Here is a 12,177-nt window from a genome sequence, read left to right on the forward strand (position 1 = left end):
GATACGATTATTAACCTGTTCAATTGCTAAACACTAAACATTATAGTGACCTTATCTAACATGTGACCATGAAGTGCTAGCCTTCATCCACAAAATGTATTGTTGTATGAGTCTTAAATTCACAATTTACAATCTGATGGCAGTGCTACATCATATTTCAAAAGAATGAGTAATATCATTAAATCAATATCTGTTATTCTCCATAATAGTAATATGCAAATTCTCATAACACTCAATGTTTCACAATGGGCATTATTATAATCTACCATCACATGCACCCCACATTAATAATGTGTCAGGATGTGGGCTTCATTCACCCAGAAAGTACTGTAATTTGTGGTCTGTTTTGCAGTCCTCTTCTACTGCTCTCAAACGCTTTATCCGCATTGCCTCTCTCCTTAAGGTGAATTCCTCGTTTCCTGCCCGGGCATCTCGAAAGACCTGTTCAATGCCATAAAGCAATGGAGCGCAGACCCGCTGCAAGGACCCAGATAGGCCAGCTGCAGAAGAGTACCTTTAATTCTGGTTGTGGAGCGTTGCAAGATCCAGCATCAAAGATGCGTCGGATCTGTGGAGCTGCGAAGCTGCGAAGCTGCAATGCGAGGTCCTGTGTAGTTGTCGTATATCCCCATCGACGAGGGCTTGTGATGCGAAGTCTGGTGTTGAGGACGCATTGCACAGTTGAGGTGATGCCTCAGTTCCGAAGAGCTGGGAGGCTGAGATGCGAGAACCTGCGTCGTCAAGGCTGCTATCGACGAGAGATTTGTGATGCGTGGATCTGCATTGGGGAAGCTTTGCACAGCAGTGTTTTTGATGCAGACTGCGACGTTGATGTGGAATCCTTGCACCAAGTGAATCCTTGCAGCAGGTGTGATGCATCAATTCTGCAAGATCCACAGATGGGTTAGCAAAGCACCTTCAGGCCCACCTCCAACGGTCCAGGACTGAGGTGGCATCACTGGGAAGGGTAGGACTCACAGATGGCAGAGTCCAGGTGCTGGGTTTAAGGTTTTTGGAACTTTATGTCCCTCAGGCTATAGTTAGGAGGCAAGCCAACTAGGCTTTGGAACAACGCTGGGGTCCTGGGATGAACAGAAGGAGGTCCGGACCTTCTCACCCAGGCAAGCAGACAGCAGATCAGCACAGCAGGGTAGCAATCCAACAAAACAGCAGTCCAGCAGAGTGGCAGTCCTTCTAGCAGCTCAACAGTTCTTCCTCCTTGAAGAGAATCCACCGGTCCAGATGTATACTGATGAGTTGGTGTCTGTGGTCCAATACTTATACCTCAGCCTTCTCTTGAAGTGGGAGATGCTTAAAGAGGTTTCCGCTTTGAAGTCCACATACCCTACCTTCCCTGTCCTGACTCCAGACTAACTACAGGGGGCATGCAGCCCTTTGTGTGGAGGTAGAAAATAGCAGGCCCGATTTACAAAGGCAATCTGAGACAAAAATCTAACTTTATAGCTTTTGGTATTTACAAAGATCATTTACGAGTCATATCTTTACGTCCGCAGTCAGCCGGAATCACTGCACCCGGGCCCTACTCTCCGGCTCGGGCCTTACTCTCCAACTCGGGCCGGATGAAGTGTAATCAATGGACCCAATTGCAATTTTTACAAAAATGAACATTATGAATGTGTGTTAAATGGTAGAGGAGGTCATAAAAATCAGTTTAGACAGAAAAAGGGTGGGGCTGGACATTACATCATATCCCAGAAAAGTTTGCTCCTTTGCATCATGGTATCAACACTACAGTCAAGACTAAGGGAAGCACAATGTAAATTGCTGAGGGGTATGTCACGGGGATAGGAGGCCCAATAAAATGTAGGTGGGAAATTTAGGCAGGGTAGTATCGTACATTTCGTCCTCAGTCCAGAAGAAACTTATTTTGGGACAGTGCCATAGAATGTGAGTGAGGGTACCAGGCTGCCCGCAGTACCGCCAAAGGGTGCAGTCCTTGCCAGTCTTTCATTGGGCAACTCTAGCTGGTGTAAAGTACCAGTAATGGGCGATTTTAAGAAACATTTCTTTACTGGAAGTACTGTGGGCTGAAGCTCAGGCATGAAGAAGAATGTGTGTTCACATTTCTCCTCCCATCTGCGCTGCACGGGTGTTTTGGTGGAACCTTGGAGTGTAATGAGGAAGGTTTATATATCGGAGAGGATTCGCTTATCAGAAGAGCGTGTAAGAAGCCATTTTTTCACTGATGTGAGAGTTCTACCAGCATGTAAGTGAACCAGTGGGTGTGATAGCCAATGGCAAATGGCAGTGGATTACCAAAGATCACTTGGTGAAAGGCCATAAGCCAACTGAATTTGAGGTACGTCCATGAGGCCATTCACATCAGAGAGGCCACATATCCCCTTGCAGTTGGCCTATTGCCACACAAGAAATCAGAGTTGCCTTTGATTGGTGTTTGGGGTGGAAGAGGGGTGGATAAGCCTCATTGCGTCTTCACCCATTCTAAGATGCCCATGGTGGCCGGAGCACCTGTGAGATATAGACTCCAACTGGCCGGTGTGATCTCAAAAGCCACAGGACCTTCCAGATATGAATGCCCACCATTGCTTGCTCAATAGAGCACCAGTGCTAGGTCGGGACTACTCCACCATGTAATGCAACTGCGCTGCCTGATAATAGCCCCTTAAATTGGGGACACCAAAGTCCTCTGTCTGCTTGAGACAGGTAAGCCTGCTTCTTTGACATCCTAGCCTTTTTACAGTCCCAAATAAATTCCCATATACGACACTCCGATTCGTCAAGAGTCTTTGAGGGGACTGGAGTGGCATAGTTTGCATAATATAAAGGAGTTTAAAAAAAAATTAATCTTGACAGCCACTAGATGGCCAAGTCAGGAGAGGCGGTCTCCCTTTCACTTAGACAGGTCGTAGTGGACAGTCGCAGAGATCACTGTGTAGTAACATTCAATCGCAAGTCTGTCGTGGGGTGTATCTGTAAATTTAGGGAACCTATCCCTTGTGGCAACCAGGAGAGCAGGAAGCAACTCTCAAGTTCACCTTGGTCAGCTTTGGGGATGGCAAGATTCAAGGTGGAGGATTTTTGGAGGTAAGTTTTAAAGCCCAAGGATACAAAGAAAGCTGAGAGTTCATTCATCACAGCAGGTAAAGAGTCATATGGGTGTGATAAAATCAGTAGTAGATCGTTGGCATAGAGCATGGCTTTGTGTTCCCTGCCCCGCATGGTTACACCAGTAATATTGGGGTTAACATGTAACCGTTCATCAAAGGGCTCCGTACACATGGCGAATATAAAGGATAAAAGGGGACAGCCATGACAAGTGCCTGGACATGTTAAAGCACTGTGATAAAATCCTGTTGGCCCACACCATTGCCTTAGGGGAGGTGTAACTACACTGGATCCACAGATGGAATCAGTGACCCAGACCAAACCGCGAAATGACCCAGTGAAGATATGCAAGACAAATGCGTTTTGTGCTATCACTGCAGCCTCTCGGGTATAAACCCAGTCCGTCTAGAGTTCACGAGGCATTGCATATACAGAGCAAGTCTATTTGCCAAAAGGCATATAAAGATCGTAGAGTCCACATTCAATAACGTAATGGGGCGGTAGGAGGAGAAGTGTTTAGGGTCCTTCCCGGGTTTGAGGATTACCGTGATCGTTGCAAGCTGCATCGTGTCTGTCAGGGTATTGGTCATGCTGAAGGCATTGTACAGCTTCGCCAGTATGGGTGGCAACAGCGGTCCAAGGGGCAGATTTACTACTTCTGGCGCATCTCTGCTAATCAGCAGGTATGCACCAGAAGAGTTGCAATGCATCTGCCAACCCGTGCGCCACCACTGATGCCCTGCATTTACAATGCGGCGCACCTTGGCGCACGGATGGGCAGACGCAGCTCCAGCAAGGCTCGGGGTGCCCCTATCTCTAACATGCTGCGTCAATTCTACGCCAGCTTCAAGCAGGCGCAGGGTTTTGACGCAGCATGGGGCGTTCCTGCACCAGAACGCCCCCCTGTGCAGGAACGCCCACATGTGGCGCAGGGCTTTACAACATGACGCATCTCCCTAGATGCGTTACGTTTGTAAATAACCCGCAGTATGGCGCTGGCTTTGCGCCACCGATGCATCACAAAAGTGACGCAACGGCGGCGCAAATCTGGCATAAGGGGCTTGTAAATTTGTCCCCAAATGTTTTGTAGAATCTGCATTGTACCCATCATGCCCTAGAGCTTTACCAGGTTGCAGGCGTAAAAGGCCATGAAAACTTCAGTTGGAGTAATATCTCTATCTAGGGTGGAGGCAGTGGCTGGGGGAGAGAGGACAGGGGTACTGGTTCCAGATATACAGCAATGTCCTCAGGTTTGAGACCGTCTGCTGAGTAGAGAGTGGTATTGAGACGCTCAAATTCCTGGGTAGTCAGCACATCCCGATGCTTCGGGGCACTATCAGAACCCACTAGTTCATCCACCCTATTTTGTACAGCCTGTGAACAGAGAAGATTTCGTCTTCTTTCCACCCACATAATATGACTGCTTCATGAGTAGTAAGGCATATTCAGCTCTATCCATATCTAGGGTTTTTGATTGCTTGCACGTGGCCATGAGTTGATGCCCTAGCGCAAGTGAAACAGTATTCTTGTGGAGCTCCTCCAGTTCCTGGACCTGTCAAGCCTTATTGAGGCGGCCACTATGGCGTTGAATAGACCCCATACTACCGCTTTCAATCTGTCCCACAGTAGTGCTATGGTCGTATCTGGTATGTCATTAGTAGCCAAGACTGAGTTGATGGAGGCCACAATTTCAGTCAGTGTTTTTCGTATATAAGGAACTTGGAATTGAGATGCCAGGTGAGGGGGGTGAGGATAGGCAGTGCATATCAAAGTCAAACGAGAACCGGAGAGTAATCACAGAAAGGGAAGGTACCAATTTCCACAGCTGCCATGGCAATAGTAATACGGGGGAAGTAAGGAAAAAAAAATTCAGGCATAGGTTTGGTGTGCCGCCGAAAAGAAGGTGTCATATTTCATTGTAGAATGCGTTTGCTGCCATCCGAGGGAGGGAAGGGGGGCGTTGGGGGGGTGGGGGGGGAGGCTGAAGACATTTTACAAGCGAAGGAGGAGTCGTGGCCTCCACCGATGAGGTTCATCCGTTGCCAGCGGGTCCGTATTGGGACAGTTTTCAGCCAGTTAGATTACTGCTCGCTGTCTGGATCTGATGCAGTCAGGCAGGCAGTGAGTGCCAATGGCGCACTAGCGCCGCTCATTCCCTGCGGCTTTCTTCTTTGGCGCATAGAACAGGGCAGGTCTGTGGGACGGGACGCTGCACCCCTCGAGTGCAACTTTGTGTGGGGGTCTCCCAGAAGGGTCCCTGCATCCAGCAGAGTGGCTTCTTGCAATGTTTGTAGATGGTCCAAAAGGCTGTTCTGGCTAGCCGTTATTCTCTTTACTCGGCAGACGCACCATCTCTGCCAAAATGATGGCATTCATCTAGCTAATATATAAAGATCGTCCCCACAACCTTAATGGAAATTCGGGCCAAGGAATTATGTCCATACTTAAAGCATGAAGGTTCTTTGTTGCACTGAAAAATATGATACCTATATGAAACTTACTGTGCAAATTGAGCAAGGACCTATGATTTTTCGTTTGTAAGTTATATAATGGTCTTTCTACGTCAATGTTAGCTAAAATTCGAGGTGCTATTTCAAACCACTGTATTAAAATCGCAATTAAAGTGTAGGAAGGGACGATAAAATGTACCCAGATGAATAATGTATCTTGGTACCTTTCGGGAGAATTGGCAGTGTGATGTCACATGACGTCATGAAGACCGCATTTAACTCTAAAACAAGTAATTTTGTCGAATACACTAAACTGACTTTTAGGGCCCTATTTGGTTAAACATCCCAAGCAGGAGAAAGCTTTGTATATGCAGTCATCTTTTTATTGCTTTTCGTCCATACAAGTTGCCTCTGTTTTGAAACTAAACAAGATGAATTGTTTAAAACTACTGACACACACATATTCATTTTCAATCTAAAGTATGTGACTTTTTTCAAGCTTTACAATGGCTTTCTTTTTAATTTGCATCTTTTGGACTATTTCGAAATACTGTAATTGAAGAGATACAAAGGTTTTAAAGTATACGTTTCCAGATTTGGTGTTCTAGCATTATACACACTATATAAAGAGGAGTCTGATGATACCAATGGAATTAAATTGGAAATGTATTTTCTGACACAATCTCTAAATTTAGGTTCATGACTTATTAGAACCGATTGTGCTTGACTACCTCTAAGTGTACGTCCTGTAACAATTAGCAGGGCACTTCATTTTGTTTTAACTTTTTGGGTGAAAAGGAATTTCAGATTACGTATCATTTGTATGAATTTTGTTCACTTTTTTTGTCTGTTTTGTATATATTCGTTGTATATATGTGCATGTATATATATATATATATATATATATATATATTACCTACTGGCGATAGCCAGTAGGTATATATAGTTAGGATTTTTTTCCTATGGGATTTTTGAAAATTCTATGTCGAATAACTTTGGCGTTTGAGGACAGAATTGGCTGAAATTTTCAGGAAAATTGAACATTTTGTTCCTGAGCAGCCCCTGAAAATTTGGGGGGGGGTTCGTCAAGGGGGGGCCGAGAAAAAAGGGGGTCCCAAAACGTTTTTTTCCCATGCAATTTTCCATAGGGCGATTGGCCTCACTTTTAGCCTGAACGGCTGAATGGATTTACACCAAACTTGGCAAAATTGTAGGGACTGGTAGCCCGATGTGCCTTTGCTATGTCTCAAGATATAGGCTCCAGTGGTTTTTACAAAAATTAACTTTGAAAAATATATATTGGGCTACATTGGGCTATATATATGTTGGAGCCCAAATGTAGCCCAATGTAGCCCAATGTAGCCCAATGTAGCCCAAAGATGGCCACCAGAGACAAAAAAAACAAATGTAGCCCAAATATCAGCCAGATGTAGCCCAACTATAGCCCAATGACAGAATGTCCCAGAGTGTTCTAAAGAACAACTAGAGTGCTAACAGTCCTACTTATTACAAAGGTATGGCACACCTGAAGCCATCTTGATTGGAATAAAGTGGTAACTCTTAAAACATTTAATTTAAAAAGGAACAAAATGAGGGGGTTCATTTTGCCATAGAAAGTATGATTAGCGAATATATGACGAAATTCCGCATACCATCAGTCCGCAAAAAAAATCCCGCATGTACTATTAGGCCGCAAATTAAAATAACGAAAACTTTTAGAACGAATATGCCTTTAGCATACACTAAACAACTAAACTACCCTAAACCCTAAAACACTACCCCCAGCATGAGCCTACACTACACAAACAGTACAACACTACCCTAAACCCTAAAACACTACCCCCAGCATGACCCTACACTACACAAACACTACAATACTACCCTAAACCCTAAAACACTACCCCCAGCATGACCCTACACTACGCAAACACTACAACACTACTCAAAACCCTAAAACACTACACCCCAGCATGACCCTACACTACGCAAACACTACAACACTACCCTAAACCCTAAAACACTACCCCCAGCATGACCCTACACTACACAAACACTACAACACAACCCTAAACCCTAAAACACTACCCCCAGCATGACCCTACACTACGCAAACACTACAACACAACCCTAAACCCTAAATCACTACCCCCAGCATGACCCTACACTACGCAAACACTACAACACTACCCTAAACCCTAAAACACTACCCCCAGCATGACCCTACACTACGCAAACACTACAACACTACCCAAAACCCTAAAACACTACACCCCAGCATGACCCTACACTACGCAAACACTACAACACTACCCTAAACCCTAAAACACTACCCCCAGCATGACCCTACACTACGCAAACACTACAACACTACCCTAAACCCTAAAACACTACCCCCAGCATGACCCTACACTACGCAAACACTACAACACTACCCTAAACCCTAAAACACTACCCCCAGCATGACCCTACACTACGCAAACACTACAACACTACCCTAAACCCTAAAACACTACCCCCAGCATGACCCTACACTACGCAAACACTACAACACTACCCAAAACCCTAAAACACTACCCCCAGCATGACCCTACACTACGCAAACACTACAACACAACCCAAAACCCTAAATCACTACCCCCCAGCATGACCCTACACTACGCAAACACTACAACACTACCCAAAACCCTAAAACACTACCCCCAGCATGACCCTACACTACGCAAACACTACAACACTACCCAAAACCCTAAAACACTACCCCCAGCATGACCCTACACTACGCAAACACTACAACACTACCCAAAACCCTAAACACTACACCCCAGCATGACCCTACACTACGCAAACACTACAACACTACCCAAAACCCTAAAACACTACACCCCAGCATGACCCTACACTACGCAAACACTACAACACTACCCAAAACCCTAAAACACTACCCCCAGCATGACCCTACACTACGCAAACACTACAACACTACCCAAAACCCTAAAACACTACCCCCAGCATGACCCTACACTACGCAAACACTACAACACTACCCTAAACCCTAAAACACTACCCCCAGCATGACCCTACACTACGCAAACACTACAACACTACCCTAAACCCTAAAATACTACACCCCAGCATGACCCTACACTACGCAAACACTACAACACTACCCAAAACCCTAAAACACTACCCCCAGCATGACCCTACACTACGCAAACACTACAACACTATCCTAAACCCTAAAACACTACGCCCAGCATGACCCTACACTACGCAAACACTACAACACTACCCTAAACCCTAAAACACTAGCCCCAGCATGACCCTACACTACGCAAACACTACAACACAACCCTAAACCCTAAAACACTACCCCCAGCATGACCCTACACTACGCAAACACTACAACACTACCCTAAACCCTAAAACACTACCCCCAGCATGACCCTACACTACGCAAACACTACAACACAACCCTAAACCCTAAAACACTACCCCCAGCATGACCCTACACTAAACAACCACCACAACTCTACACTACACTAACACAACACTACACTACACAACACTACACTACACTACACAATCACTAACCCACGAAAAAATTTACACAAACCCACTTACCTCTCTCGTCATCGTGGTTTTCACAACGCAAATACATTTACCATACATGCCTTTAAAACGTAATTCTTTGTAAAGGCATGCGCGATAAATGCACATGCGTTTTGAAAAAATGCGGGATAATGGTATGCGAGGTCAATGACCTTGCGGGATAATGGTATGCGGACTGAAAGTCTGCGGGATAAAAAATGCGGGAAAATGGCTGCAAACCATGATTAGCAGCAGACTTCCCTGGTGAGCACTAGCTTTACTACAGTGATCTAATGAGCAACTAGAGTGCTAACATTCAGAATTTATGGCAAATGTGTGACACATCTGAATGCCTTCTTGATAGAACCAAAGTAAACAAGCATTGAAAATGCAATAGATCTCGCCCTCGTTTAAGTTAAAGCCATTCTGTTTGTAATGAGGTGGCTTTTTAGCTTTGCTTTTATTAGTGTTTTTAAAACTTTCATGTAAATAACATGCATATGTATGCATATATGTATATGTATGCATTCATTTATATTTATATAGATATGCAGATTATATATGTTTATATATGTATATTACCTACTGGCGATAGCCAGTGGGTATATATAGTTAGGATTTTTTCTCTATGGGATTTCTGAAAATTCTATGTCTAATAACTTTGGCGTTTGTGGACGGAATTGGCTGAAATTGTCAGGAAAATGGCACATTTGTTTCTGAGCAGCCCCTGAAAATTTGGGGGGGTTTCGTCAAGGGGGGGCCGAGAAAAAAGGGGGGTCCCAAAACGCGTTTTTCCCATTCATTTTTCCATAGGGCGGTTGGACTCACTTTAAGCTCGAACGGCTGAATAGATTTACATGAAACTTGGCAAAATTGTAGATATGGTTTGCCCGACGTGCCTTTGCTATGTCTCAATATATGTGCTCCAGTGGATTTTGAGAAATTAACGTTAAAAAAATATATATATCTGTGACAGCGCTCCGGTTAGCGCCCCGGTTCGCGTACCTGACGCGTTACGGAACTTCGCGAAGCGAAGCTGATTGGCTCTCCGGTGTCTGTCAACATTCTAAACAGTCCGGAGCGGCCGCCATCTTGTCTCTCGGTACGATCGAGAGACAAGATGTGGTGAAAAACGAAGGGGGAAATGAAGGAAAGGGGGCAAGGTAGACCACTCCTGACCCCCTAGGATTGATGAGGGGGATATTAAAGTGCCCCGCGGGGCAAAAAATAAAAAAAACATTTTTTTGCGATTTTACGCCGTAGAGGCGCGTCCCGGTACGCGAACCGGGCAGCTCACCGGGCAGCTAACCGGGCAGCTAACCGGCAGCGTAGGTTCGAGAGACAAGATGTGGTGAAAAAAGAAGGGGAAATGAAGGAAAGGGGGCAAGGTAAACCCCTCCTGACCCCCTAGGATTGATGAGGGGGATATTAAAGTCCCCCGCGATTTTTCGCGGTAGAGGCGCTTCCCGGTACGCGAACCGGGCAGCTAATCGGCAGCGTAACGGGAGTCCGCCATCTTGTGTTTTTGGAGCGTCCGGTTCGCGTACCGGGTAGCGTCCCGGTAAGCGTAACAAGGGGAAAACCAAGAGAAACAGTAAAAAAAAAATTAAGGGAATAGATTTCCAGCAAACTTGGCAAAATTGTAGGGACTGTTTGTTTGATGTGCCTTTGCAAGGCCTCAAGATATGTGCACGTGTGGATTTTGTCTAATTAAGGTTAAAAAAAATATATATATCTGTAAGCGTGCTCCGGCACGCTTACGTTACGGGTTTTGTTTGCGCTGCAGAGCCGATACGTCACAGTTATGCGACGCGTCATGAGGCGTCTCACGTGGCTACGTTATACGTCACGTAATAAAGAATATATTTTACAGCTATAGATATTAGCTTTTAAAAAACCAATGAAATTCACTGAAAAAACCATAGGTTATAGACCATATATAGTTAGGAATTTGCATTTACAAAACCTTGAAAATTCACTGAAAAAACCATAGGTTAGAGACCATATATAGTTAGCTGGACATTTTTATAACCAAGATTTTAGGACGACGTTGGGTTTACTACGGTGCACTAGGGATAGTACACAAAAAATCACACTTATGGACACTCCACCAACTACCGGGGCACCGTCCCACCCCGGATGAAACTGAGCTAATACGAAAAAAAGAGCTGGGAGTGCGATATTTATGTCAGAAACAATTTGAGTATTTAATGAAAAACATATAAATCAATTAATGCGAAAATACAATCAAGATTCTTCTCTTTCTCGTTTTCCAGCAGCCGACGCGTTTCGTCCTAGAGGCAGGACGTCATCAGGGCTGCAATAGTAAACAAACAATACAAATACATCATTATATGTATACAATATCACTCAATAACCTTAGTAACCTGTGAAACGAAACAACATATCTACAGGTAACATATTAAATACAATACAGCTCCTGGTGCCGAATGATACTGTCCGAACATTAATTGACATAACAGTTCTACTGATAAGCGGGAATACAATCCTCAAATTATCCAATTGGTTCCATCAAGTGCATATTTCACAACATATTTGTTGTGCCTGATTTTACACACTAACATGTTTAATCTACATCCTGTTATGAAGTGCCAGCAAACTGTTGTACAAGTGTTAAAAAATAATCATTCATGGATAGTGGACCGCTCACCTAATATTTGTTGAAATGAGAATCTTCTTTTGTTATGGCTCCTAATTTTAAACCAGTGGTCTAGGCAACAGTTACTTCAAGAGGCCAATTCTTCATATACACTCTCGTAATATTGTCAAACTGAGGTGAGGCAAAAAACGGAAAAAACCAATGAGTTACCCAATCAGTTCCTGAATATCCACCCAGGTAACCTTCACTACTCAGGTTTTCATTATTATCCTGTACTAACTCCAAGTGCCAAACCATGATAGTATCCATACCTTATCAAACTCAACGTTTCGTCTTCTCTCTAAATCGATTTAACCATTCTTTAAATCGAGAGTCTCTTAAAAACGATCCACCCGTGGCTTCTCGCACCTACAAAATATCCAGAACACACTA

Source organism: Lissotriton helveticus, chromosome 1_1, assembly GCF_964261635.1.
Source record: "Lissotriton helveticus chromosome 1_1, aLisHel1.1, whole genome shotgun sequence".
Taxonomy (NCBI): domain Eukaryota; kingdom Metazoa; phylum Chordata; class Amphibia; order Caudata; family Salamandridae; genus Lissotriton; species Lissotriton helveticus.